Raw genomic sequence first — 14,020 nt, 5'->3', positions numbered from 1 at the left:
ATCTCTTATTGGTATACAGCTAAATTATATTAAAGCCTTCTGAATTTTTAGTGGTAACTCAATATAAGTGGACAATTTAATCCACCCAGCCTCATCAATAAGCCTGGAACCCAAGCGTATAATTACTTGGACCTTGAAAGAAGTGGACTCTTAGGGCTTTGGCGTTGTTTTGCATGTCCGTGGCGCTGTGATGTCCACAGATGCACGTCCGTGGCGCTGTGATGTCTACAGATGCCTCACACAGCCTTTGATTTCTATAGGTGTTTTCACAGTAGTTTTATTTTCACTGATCCGTCGTCCATGGAAAATATTTTTGAACCTGTTTGTTGATTTCCACGGATACGGTCATAAAAGGCAAAAGAAGTCTATGGGTCTGCAAAACAAACTGATGACTGGTCCTTTTTACTGATGAGGCTGAGAAGCCAGGTGTTATGCCTTCAAATCAATGTTAAACCTTCAGGTTTTTTTTGCGGACGCAAAAGATGCGCAGCAGAAGCCGAGTGCATACGTCAAAGTGAAACCACCCTTCATGCTTCTTAATAGTTCCATTAAAGCTTTGATCTGTGGAGGACAATATAGATTTAAATTACTGATATAGGGTATAACAAAGTACGGGATCTTATTCTTCACTTCCCAATCCAGTATACAAACTTGTCATCTCTCCAGCCAGTCACTGCTCTGTTTTGGGTCATCCTTACATTGAGTGACTGGAGGCTAAATCAGAACATTGGATTGGGGGAGATTAATCAGTCCGTCAACTCCAGAATTCTCCAGTAATTTGCACCTGAAACGCCATTCACCACATTTTTAAGGATTTTATACCATTGTAGGTAGTTTTGCACTTGTCCTAAAAAGAAGTCTGACTAAGCCTGGGCCCCAGGAAACTTTTTGGTAGAGCAACTAATAGCAGGTGTAAAGTAGGGCTCTACAGTTTTAAACTACTCCAGATACATCATCCGTCACTATAAGACTGTGGAATCTGACTCTGCACCAACACTTTATTACATCTCCCCCATTGTCTTTGGACCAGCACATCCTGTGGTGGTGGAAATCATCAGTGAGGTACATATATTCGGCAGGCCTAAATATTAAGTAACAAGTTCGTTTCTGGGGAACAGTATAATCTGTAACTGTATTGTGATGTAATTCTGGTTTTGTGCTCTCCACACATATCAGCAACTTTTAGCTCTCCCAATTAACTCCTTAACCAGTGGTTGAGTTCACAAACTTTGGACTCAAGTGATTCTGTCAGATTTGTCTGTAATGTTCAGCTCTACACAAGATAATGCCAGGATTTACATGTGTTACCTACCGGGAGTGGAAGTAACCGTTTATCTGGATCAATTTTCACGAGTTTGCATCCTATCAATTTATGAGGAGCCTCTATCTCATCATTACGAGTCATAAAAACTGTGCTGATAGTGGTGAATAAGTAGGCAGAGTAGTCATGAATATTATTTCACTGACTATGGCTTGCAGCTAATCTACTTAAAGACCAGTGATCACCAGTCTTATCTCTTCTTCATGACTATATGAGAGACATCATAATCACGGGTCATTGATCATCACAAATGAAGGACCCCCTGTTGAAGGTCTTGACCTTGGAGGTCTTATACTTCATTTGGGTGGTATAGATGTCAAAGTCTTCCAAACCTAAAAATAGACTGTACTAAGTGAACACGGAAGAGTGCACCTCGATTTATTAGCATGGACCGTAACTTCATTTGTGGCAAAATTGGGAGTAATTTAGGATTTAAAGCTCTTGCTAGCACAGAACATTTGTTACATTTTGTATCATTTTGACAAGATTTATGGCTGATGATATTGACCCTAAGGGCTAAAAATATAACCGTGGAAGGTCCATAAATTTCATGCCATGAAGAACCCAGATATCTTTGAGTGAACACAGTATTGCGGATGGGACTCCCTGAATCCTTCTACCATGAGGCTCTTTATGAGTCCATCCTGATCACTGTGTTTGGTTTGTGAAATCTGGGCAGTACACTGTGTTTTTCACGCATCAATCGCCATAGAAAGGATAGACCTCAGTCCTGAGTCTTTTTCACACGCATTATCTGCACGTGAAAAACTTATTGAAATTGCATTGAAAATGCATTGAAAACGTGCGTGAAAAGCTGACCCTGAACAAACTCTGACTGAAAACTGATTGAACTCTGATGCAAAATGTCAGTTTTTCACTGACCAAACCCTGATAGCACCCTTATCAGACTGATGTGATCTGCAATGTAAGTGTGCAAGGGGCCTTAGAAATGAAATGGTCATCCTTGGATACAACCACCCCTACACTCTGGCAGCGGTGGCCAGGCATGCACTATTGAGGCACCTGACCACTGTGATTTAATGCTCACTACCATATGACCGATGTGAGACAGGAAGTAGCTCCCAACTATTTGTTTCTTTGTGCAATAACTCAATCATTGGTGGTTGTATCAACATGTCTACATTTATGGGAAATTATCTTCACGTGGGTACATTTTCTTTAACAAAGTACAAGAAATTGGCATTATTTGATCAACGCTTAATTTTAATGGTTAATTTCCCCTTTGGTGGCCCTATAGAACTAGACAATTGATGCCAGTTACTGTAGCCTATTACAGTTCGCTTCTTGTGTGCCCCTTTAACAAAAAGTAATTGTACATTGCAGAAAACGCCCTAAAAATCTTTAGTCAGTCAGTATCATTGGCTGCAGGTGCAGCTTAAATAGTGTCTATAGACTCTCTGTAGATGGGGGTCCTTTACCTTGCACAGCCCCCACTTGCTATAGAAGGCTTCCTCTTAAGCTAAACTAAAGCTGTATCTCTGTTTGTGTCCCCCCCCCCCCCCCCCCCCCAAAGCCCTGTGTATGAGAGAACTTGCTGGTAACATTTAAGTTTCCCTGCAGCACCTCCACAGGAGAAATGAAGCATTACACATTGCTATTCAAATCTTATTGTTGTGAATTTCTTTATAGTGTAAATGAGAACTTCACATTCCCTTTAAATACATTATACATTGGCAAGTTTGCTCCTCAAATATCCTTCTTGTTTACTTGGTGTCTTGCATAAAATTTCCTACCCAGTGAGGTAGAATGTTTAATAGGAGGTGACTCTTACGGGCTTGTATCCTGGCAATGTGAGGCTCTTGCAGGAAGTAGTTACGAAACAGAGGCCAGGACTGCTGCAGTCTGTCATAACAGTACACCCCACTCTTCGCACACTGCTGCTATACGCGTGTTCGCACCATCTGCTCTGGATAACAGCACTTTGGAATGAGCTGCCTGCACCCTGCATCAAACATATGAGATGCCAACTCAGCTCTTATGTGCTATGGGAAGTAGATGGATTTTTGCTGTTTCAGGAAATTTTTTTGCCTCATTTGGAACATTTTCTTTCGTTCTCTGCTTTTTCTGTGGTGATTAGAGATGAAATATATCCGATCTTTTTTTTTTTATTTCATGTTTGCACAAACGGGGCATATGTTGGTTATTGAATCTCCTTTACTTACGGTACTAATTATCTACTGTACAACTTATAAGTCCATTGTGGCTACTTGTATGTGTGCACCTCTACCTCCTATGCATCCAGTGACCTTCTTTCCAAAACCTCCATTAGGACGTATAGAGGAATTTATGTTTACCCAGACCCAAAATCTGAATAAAACCTTTCCTCCATTTACTGTGCTTTATCCCGAAATAAAGTTGGATGTTGATCTACAAAGACATTATTATAACGGATTTAAGGGAAAGCAGCTGAAAACATTCTAGATGATGTTTCTTTCATGGTTCAGTGTGGTGGTATCATCCAGAAAATTGGTTGTATAAAGTCATGGAGAGTTTTACACTGAAGTCAAGCTCTCCCTGCCTCACAACGCCTCATTCACTGTAATTGATGGTTTTGTACTCAGAGACTTTACTCATCTAATCTCCAAAAGTCGGTGCATGATTAAACTAAAAAGGAGGAGGTGTTCAGAGGCAGGGAGAGCTTGACTTCAGTGTTAAACTCCCCACCTCCTTGACTTGATACAACCAATTTACATCTCATGTAAAGTTGGTTTTCTGGATGATGGAACCATGCTTGGCCATAAAAGAAACATGATTTGGAAGGTGCAAAGCTGCTAGATAACATATTGGTAAAAGTTTATTAAGCCAATTTCTGATGACTAGTTCCCTTTAAATCGTTGGGTTGTAATTGTGGAGCCAGGTCCTCCAGAGCTGCAATTGTCCATCTAGTTGATGAAGGCCCTGTATGGGGAAGTAGCTATTTTTTACCAATCAAACAGGTGTATACAGAATATGCACATTGCGATACATTACCATGCAGTCCCAACATAGGAGTAAAGTATTATTATATGGTGACCAGTGAATTCAGTTTGTTGACCATGAAATGAGAGCGATACGTTCTTGATAGCCACCTATGCATTAGAGGCCCCAATTGTAGAATAGCCAACCATGTTTCAATCAAAAGCTGTATATACATTTTAGCTCTCCAGTAAACAAATATCTTTGCCAACTCCCCTGTATACATGCATCTAACTTGTGGACTGAAGAGGAGACAACCAAATTTAGTGGTTTATCTCTCAGAACAAAACGATCGGGCAGTTGAAATCAAACTACATTAGAGGAAAGTTGGAAGGACCGAATACACCAGCAGACCTCAACCTCTGGACCATGGGCGAAAACAGCAAAAATATCAAATAAAACAATGCTGACCCTTCCCTGTTCCATTGCGGCAGTTTTCTTCTCTGCCGCTGCTGTGTGATGGTCTAAAGCCAGCAGATGCACTGATGTCATCACATTGCGCTTGTGGGCTCCAGAGCCACAGCGGGGAAGAGGGGCATATAGTTCAGAAAAAGAGGCATTGATGATGAAACACTACATAAAGGGGGCATAACAAGTGTTGTGATTATGGAAAATGGAACATTAGTAGTGTGGGTAGTGTTTAATACTTTGTAAGCAAACAAAGGTGTAGGGCCTAGGCCAGTGATGGCGAACCTTTTACAGCCAGAGTGCCCAATCTACAACTAAAATCCACTTTTACCGTGAAGTGCCAACATGGCATTTTAAGGAGTAACTTATTGCTACCTGTTCTTCCTCAATTTTCAATCGTATCAACCCCCTGAAGCCACCAATACAGTTGAAAGAAGAAGGGCGAATTCAGACTCTCATTGTAGCTTCTCTCCAGGGTCTCTCTGTAGAATGACAATGGTGGGTCCAGCAGGAGGACCTCCAAAGACATTGCAGTTCTGTCAACAGCCTCTCACTTTTCCCAGTTACAAACATCCAATGAAATGTCGCTTTAAAACATTATCTCTTAAGTTGCCTGGGACTGCAGGATTTGTTCCTATATGGTGAACTCTGTCCTGACGTGATGGTTCGAGTGCCCAGGGAAAGGGCTCTGAGTGCTACCTCTGGCACCCGTGCCATAGGTTCACCACCACTGGCCTAGGCAATGGTAACAAAACAAAAGTACTTTATGAAGTAATCATAAAGACACTACACTCAATGAACACAAATAAAAACATGTTATTATACATGAGTGCATTCCAAATACGTGGTTAGTGTGGACGAGGTGCTTTACTCCTGACATCCATGTCCTGTCGAATTACCAGGTAAAGAAACCTTACAAATCCTGCCCAAATGTCCTAAAAAATATACCATGGACCTCCCTGTTCACATTGCCTAAAACCTGTGTCTGATGGCTTATTCGCTGCACTGATGCGCCAGGAGCCACAGCACCTACCGCTGCATTCACAAGCTGCTTGGACACGAAGGGGGTGTCTCTGTAGACTACTCACACGTGGAGTAGCCTTTGCAATGAAGCTAACAGAGGCTACTTCCCGCCATGAGTAGCCTCTGCAGGTAATTTGCATATAAAGATTATAATGTTTAGAAACCTATAAGTAGCTTTCAAATAAATTATAGAATATGTTTTAGAATGAGCAGCACATATGGTTCTGGAACTACCAAAAAAGTAGATTCCAGATGGTACATTGTGTCAAAATCAACCATAATAAACCAGGGGCACTGTGGATATTTGTTATCCATGGCCTTCTTCCTTTTAAATTCAACTTTTAAAATTATGCTTATAAGGGCTCTGAGGGGCATTACCAGAGCCCCTCTGTACTTTAACTTCACAGGCTGTGGACAGCTTTTTCCCCCTGTGCCTGCTGTAATCTCAAAAAAAGCTCAAGGAATCTCAAGGAGTAAGAGTCAGTACACAGAGGGAGAGGAGAAGTGCTCCTGTACAGTGTAACACTCTGTGAAGCCACAGCACAGAGGTGCCCTGGAAACACCTCCCAGAGCCCTTCTGGCTTATTAGCATAATCTTAAAATTGATTTTAGAAGAAAGGAGGTAATGGATAGCAAATATAAGAAGATTATCAAATGGTGCCTGGATCTATGAGAAAGTGTCCCTGGTTTATAATGCTGGATTTTGATTGTATATCTTGTTTATGTGCCTGTACTGCTTCACCCCTAGATGGTGCTGGCTTAAACCTTAACCACACTCACACATTTGTATACCTTGTATCTTATCTGTGCTTGGACTGCATTTTTATTCGTACTCCTTTACCAAGTAGATCACCTAGGTAGCATACAGCAAAAGACTATTTCCAAGGTTTTTCTCTTTTTTTCTTGCTATTTCTTGCTATACTTTTAAACAAATTTGGGCAGGATTTGTAAGGTTTCTTTACCTGGTTGCTTGAAAGGAGGAGAATGTTAGTTGGATAGCACCACACTCACAGTAACCATGTTTTTGGCATGTAGTGATATGTATTTTAAATGTTTTTCAATGTGTTTTTTGTAGTGTCTTTTTGATTATCTACTAAAAAACTTTGGATTTGTTACGATTGCCTATTGTTGCTTTTCATGATGCACTTTTTTTTCCCAGATATTAGCTAAACTGAATATTATCAGCACTGCCTATGAGTCCATTTCGCAGTCCCCTAGTTTGCAAGCTGCCAGTCCTCGGCGCATTTTTGTCAGGTTTTAACTACTATTTGCGCCGCATTTAAGTGGGGTTTTTGGTGCACGCGATTGGGGCCCACTTGCATGCGACACAAATCGGGGGGCGTGGCCGACGGACAACCCGACTGATTCGGACTAAGCGCGGGATTTACAATTCAAACTGTGTTGCAAGACAATGCTCTCACATGCTCCGGGAAGAAGAAGGTGAACTCCGGCGGACTCCAGCGGGAAAATGGACGCACGATCTTGAAGAATCGCGCCAGACTTCATCCTCGGGGATCGCGACAGGACCGGGTAAGTAAATCTGCCCCATTGGTTTAGTTACCCAAACAGCGCCACTCTAGCCCATTGGCTTTTTCTGGTATTGCAGCTCTTCACCATTCAAGTAATAGATCCATCAAAGTGTAGAAGCTGTGTACCATACTTGTCCGCAGCTGCCTAAATATCCTGCATTATGTACATGTACAGATCATGAACACGTGACGGAATTGATCCTTTACAGACATTGAAAAGGGCCTTGAGTCACTGCTTGTGTCGCGCCTCTCGTCAGCAGCCGGCAGTGATGGCTTTGTCACATTATATTTTAATTAATGCAGCTACATTCCTGTTTGGGTAAAATAGTTTCTTTTCTCATTGTTACCGTAGCGAGTCAATAGAGCTGAGCGTGATGAGCGCTGTGTGTACATACTCCCTGGCACCATGGTAACAGGTGTTTGCCTGTAACCACCAATATCCCTGGCAGAGCTGCATCCAGACAGCAAGAATAAAGGAAAGGACATCCGACGAAAAAAAAAACCCCAAAAGTTTCTTCTTTTTCCTAATTAACATTGTTGAAGGAGACATCAACCTTGAACAAAATGTATTATTGGATTCACCGATAAGCTGTGAGTGGGAACCCAATACCAACCCATTTCTGATAACCCTATAATCACATTAAGTTGATGGATGGATGTTTCCTATTCAGAAGGGACTCATCAATTAGTCCAAGCAGAGTCCCTTATGGAGAGGGGTTTAATTTTTTCAATGACAAACATGTAATGCTTATTTTTTCCATGGAGGTACTACAAAAGACCTGAACACTTACATATGATGGAAAGTGGTCCTCTCTGGTTTATGGGCACTTGTCATATCAGCTCATTGCCTACAAATGCCAGGTCCTCCTGTTCAGGTGACTGTGGAAGCTGCTGTGGTTTCTCTCTCTCTCCCTTTTCTTTGGAATCAGTATCGCTTGAAATATCAGGGACTGATCGCTAGACATCCAACTAGACTGTATTCTGCTTACGACTGGCGATACATGGCAAATCAACTTCCTTTACCACTGCTTTTTCAGGGAGGAGAAGAAATATAAACTCGAGTTTACAATTCTTAAACCAACCAAATTCTATGACAACGTCAACTTCATGAGACACGGGTAGCAATCAACTCCTATCTCCCTGGTTCTCCACCTGCTAAACACGTTGCATACTAGTAGCTCCCAGCTCTTTCCCATTGTAGAGAAATAACCCCAGGTGAACTTCCTTGGTCCGGATTTATAGGCTCAAACATGTAAACTTTCCACCACAACACATGCCACCTTCATTGCCAACCCCCATTTCCAAAATGGTTTTCCAGATGACATATTTCTGGCTTTTGATCTTAGAGTACTGTGGGCAGTTTGTAGATGTTACCTCTAAAGCTTCCTAATCTCTGGTAACCATGCAAGACCATTCCCTAACACTTCTCTTTCCATACTTTGCTTCCATCTAGGTGGCCGGTTTCCTGCAATCTTATACCTGGTCCCATAGCCTGTGCAACTGGGACAATACCTTCCATAAGACACTTCTCCTCCCTATTGAGACTTCACTGGTTGCACGTGTAACTAGGCTCATGAGTTGTATCTTTAGAGGAGATTTTTTATAGCTTACAATTTAAGCAGAATAAATCTTCCAGTCTTACCCTGTGCACTAAGATTTATGACAAAAGCTGCCAGAAATGCCTCCCCATCTCCCCCTAGGACAGTGATGGAGAACCTTTTAGAGATTGAGTGCCCAAAGTGAGACTCAAAAACCACTAGCTTTTCCCAAAGTGCCAAGAAGGCAATTTAGGCAGTAACAAACTTATTGCTACCAGAATCCTTTGGACAGGACCAAGCAGCACAGGATGGGTCACTTTACAATAGCAGGGCACTACTTGGACTGACTGAGACTGCAGGAAGATGCCATGTCTGGCAAACTCTGTGCCTGGGAGACAGCCCGTGTGCCCACAGAGATGCCTTCGAGTGCCATCTCTGGCACCAGTGCCATAGGTTCTCCACCACTGCCCTAGGACAAACTACAACCAAAGTCCACTCATTTATTTTAAAGTGCCGTCAAAGCAATTTAAGCAGTTACTTATTACTCACTACCCTGCCATAACTTTTAACCTTAGTGGCATCCTGAGACCACCAATACAGTTTACACCAAGAAGGAAGAGAAATTGAAATTATCATTGTAGAATCTCTCCAGTGTCCTAAAACCAGGAAGAATGCTAAGGCCTGGATTGTGAGCTCCAATGATAATCAAATCCCATCCTCACCTTCTCACTCATCCATTAGGCCCTGCAGCGCCACGTCATGGGTTGCCTTGGACTGCAGGAGAAGGACTTGAGTACTGTCTGGAAAAATGTGCGCTGGAGCAACGGAGCGTGTGCCAACATAGAGAGCTTTGAGTGCCACCACTGCCCTAGGAGATCATTCATTTTTTAATGTCAAAAGAAGCATACTGTACATTTTGATGTTAATGTTGTGTTTGAGTGTTGGCACATATCTATAATGCTCATGTATCTCGACATACAGCTATTGGAAACAGCCTACACATTGATTACAGATGAGCTCATGTTTAATGCACGACCATATTTCTTAGTTATGTGATCTCTATTTCAGATTTTCTTCCTTCTCTTCTTGGATCATCACATGTCTATTTTCAGTCACTTGGCTCATTGGATATTATCTCAGTTCAAAACCTAGAAAATGATCCAGATATGCTCAGGTTGTTTAAACATCATGTATTGGAGAATCCATAATATCGACATTTATCAAGCAAACTGGTGTAGAAATCCTACTGAATAAGTATGGAAAAATGTCAGTGCAAAAAGAAATTATGGGGAATTTTTCTTGGAATCTTCCATTTGGAAAAAACCAAATTATACTCAACAAGAAAAAGGTTGGTTGAAGAAGATGTTTGTCTGGTCTGGCATTTTTTCTGACTGGCATATTTGGAGTTGACATTCTGGACACGGCAGGACATGTCTATGTACTGGTAGTATTAACAGCAAGGAGCAGTACGGTGAGTAATATGATGGACAAGGCATCATACTCCACACTGTAATGTTATTTTTTTTTTTGTATCTGAGGACCCATGTGTTTAATTCTCCGCCATGTACTGCCATAATGTGCATAATCATTACCAAACCCTCTGTCAGAGGGAGATTTATTGGATCTTTAAAATGCAGACACTTAGCCCTGATGGGCTAAATGAAATCTCTGAGGCTATAAGATAAGATAAAAATATATATTCACCGGTCATGCTAAGTCCATGTACCATCGGGATCACCGTGAGTGACATAATGCGTTCCATGCTTACGACTGGCGATACATGGCAAATCAACTTCCTTTACCACTGCTTTTTCTGGGAGGAGAAGAAATATAAACTCAAGTTTACAATTCTTAAACCAACCAAATTCTATGACAACATCAACTTCATGAGACACGGGTAGCAATCAACTCCTATCTCCCTGCTAAACACGTTGCATACTAGTAGCTCCCAGCTCTTTCCCACTGTAGAGAAATAACCCCAGGTGAACTTCCTTGGTCCGGATTTATAGGCTCAAAGATGTAAACTTTCCACCACAACACATGTCACCTTCATTGCCAACCCCCATTCCCAAAATGGTTTCCCAGATGACATATTTCTGGCTTTTGATCTTAGAGTACTGTGGGCAGTTTGTAGATGTTACCTCTAAAGCTTCCTAATCTCTGGTAACCATGCAAGACCATTCCCTAACACTTCTCTTTCCATACTTTGCTTCCATCTAGGTGGCCGGTTTCCTGCAATCTTATACCTGGTCCCATAGCCTGTGCAACTGGGACAATACCTTCCATAAGGCACTTCTCCTCCCTATTGACCAGCACCACCAGCTAAGCTTGCCTCAGACCTACCTGTAGTAAGTTTGGATGTGTTGTCTATACATTGGCTCTGATCTTTGTTGCTGCCACCATACTCCTCTGATATCAGGCCCCTCACATCACCCAGATCTATGTTTCAGGTCCTGTCATCTTCATGATCACCCACACTTGTGATCTATTATACACACCTTACCCCCAGCCTATCTTCACACCCAAGTCCTCATGCCCTGCTGCTACCAGCCAATGATCACCTTCTCCATCTCTGCTTGGTTATCCTATCAACAAAAATTTGAATTTTTGATAGGAATTAGACGTCTTGTCTTGTCTCTTAAAGGAAATCTATTATTTGCTTTTATGCACATACCTTAAGGATACTGTAGTTACACTGATGCAGAAACACATCTTGTTTAATCTTGTTTAATCCCTGAACCGAGTGGTTTTGCTCAAAAAACTCATACACAGCAACTGGGGGATGTTGCAGCGATTGATTACTTCTACCTGTCAGGGACAACACAGTGTATACAGTGTTCTTTGCTTATGCTGGGCGGGACAAGGCTGAAGTAGTGTGTAAGTAGGGTGAGGAGAGCACCAGGGCAGCCACAGGAGTGACAGAGCCTCATTATCATAATTTTATAATTGTTTTTTTACAGCAAAACCACTAGGATCAGGGATTAAACAAGATATGTTTCTGCATCAGTGAATTCCCAAGGTATGTTTGGTTCATATTGCATAAAAGCAAATGGTAGATTTCCTTTAAGGATAAATAATAAAACTCACTACTGTCAGTGGAAATAAAGATGGAATAGAAAGAATACTTTGGAAATGATGAACTGTTAATGGCGGCAGCAGCAGAGGAGGTGGTGGAAGAAGATACTGAGATAATTCCCATGCTACAGATGTACTAGCATGATCCCTTATTACAACATATGCCATTGTCTATACATGAAGAACTCCACTGTGAGGCTCACTAACTCCTATATTGCAATTTGTAATGTGATTTCCTGTATGTCCTAATGATTGAAGGGAAGGCTGTGTAGGATTAATTGTACATTTGCTTCTCACTAAGTTACCATTTGTCAGGAGACCTGTTCACTTATGTTAATAGCTTTTTGCCACTTAACACAACAAGCAGAGAATGACTCTCCGAGAAGGCAATAAAAAAGAGCAATGTCCTACATTGTGTTTTACAGAAAAAACATGGATGTCTTTTGTCCAGTGGGAACATTTCTGGAGTTGATGGTACACAACAAATCTTAGGCAACCCCCTATCCCTGTAATGCTTGGGAATGGATGCTTGCTAAACATGAACATAATTGCTTTTGTGATAACACACCATGAAATGTAAAGGTAATTCATTTATCCGTGTCCATGCATGTGCTGACCTGTCTTATATCATATAATAATATTATAAAAGGACACCAGCAAGAGGGAGGCATTTAAAGTAATAATATTAATAATATTCATTAATAATTTATTAACAAAAAATGCACATTTAGAGGAGTTTTTCTATCTTAATAAAATTATAGCTAAAACGAGGTTTATTAACACAATAAAACTGTACTGCTCCCCTGCTAGCCCACTGCTCTTTTTATTTTTTTCATTTTAAATGACCGCCCATTGATTTCAATGGGATAGGGATTTTGGCTCAGATTTTCCAGATGGAATATCCATTCCCAATATCCACACTGTAAACTTATCGTAAAGGACGCCCAAGTGCCTTAAATGGGTATTCCTACAAAGACACGATTATTAAATATACTTTGGATAACAAATTAACATATTATCTAATTCAATGTTATTAACAAAAATACAGCATTTCACAGATATACAGAAATTCCGACCTGTCTATCAGTCCTGGTGTTTACAATTTGGTTGTCCCTGGATCCGACCGCAAATCTTCAGACTGTAGTCAGCAGATTCTTTTAGCTTTTTTTTGTATTTGAGGATGGATTTCATTATCCCTGATCTGTCTCATCTTTTTTTTATTCTATGTGTCAAATATTATATGTTCAGAAGCTAAATAAAAGTGTAGGTAAACCCTGTACCCTGATAATCTAAGCACAATGGGTCAGAAGAAGGAGGTCTTCCTCCGAAACGTCACACGAGACTCAGTCCAGTCGTTCGGTCCGTCAGTAAGAGCCAGTCAGCTAAAGTTGGAGCGTGGACTTGCTACAATGGACTACGGCATGCTAGCCGAATAATGGTGATGTACCTATGCCTTATGTCTACATTTAAACTAAAGAGTTATTTTCTACTATATAAGGTCTAAGTGTCTTTTCCTATGAGCCTAAGCACAATGGGGTCAATTTATCAAAAGTGTCCTAAGGTTAGACAGTGCAAAGTTAGACTAGACAGTCTTATTGTGCACAAGATTCAAGTGTATAATGCTGGATGAAAAATCTTGTATGCTGGATGAAAAAATCGTAGTTAAGGACTGTGTAGTCGTATTATGCACCTCCTATTAGTTGGCTTACTTTGCTCCAGAAAACTGGGCTAAGATTCTTCTGGATCAGCAGTATTTTTGGCTCACTGAACTTTTTGGCAGCTTTTCACAGGCCACGCCCCTTTTGTAAAACTAGTCGTAGGAGTGCCAGAAAACTGTCGAAAACCCTTTATAAATTTAGTGCAAATTACTACAGAAACCCTTCCCACACCCTGGATTCTAACACTGACCTGTCTAGGGAGTGATTGGATGAAAAACAGCGATACAACTGACTAAAATTTCTAAGTAAGGGGTTAAAAATCTTTATTGTGTAATCATCACTACGGGATTAAAATATGAGAACTTTCTTTCAACGGCAAACCCCTTTAAAGGAAATCAGGCATGATAAACCAGGGACAATTATCTCATAGATCCAGGTACTGTGACCAACTTGTAATATTTGTTATCCATTGCCTCTTTCCTTCTAAAACCA

At 41.1% G+C, this 14,020-nt stretch overlaps 1 long non-coding RNA gene across 1 annotated transcript; it reads left to right on the top strand.

Annotated features, from left to right (window-relative positions):
* Positions 1–9,768: 9,768 nt before the first annotated feature.
* LOC140066085 (uncharacterized) lies at positions 9,769–13,300 on the top strand. The gene is made up of 4 exons (XR_011848103.1): positions 9,769–10,266; positions 11,016–11,143; positions 12,296–12,452; positions 13,119–13,300. It is a non-coding gene; the product is annotated as an uncharacterized lncRNA (long non-coding RNA).
* Positions 13,301–14,020: the final 720 nt, after the last annotated feature.

The sequence above is a fragment of the Engystomops pustulosus genome, chromosome 6 (assembly GCF_040894005.1).
Source record: "Engystomops pustulosus chromosome 6, aEngPut4.maternal, whole genome shotgun sequence".
In the NCBI taxonomy this organism is placed as follows: Eukaryota; Metazoa; Chordata; class Amphibia; order Anura; family Leptodactylidae; genus Engystomops; species Engystomops pustulosus.
This window is presented reverse-complemented; position numbering and strand designations above follow the sequence as displayed.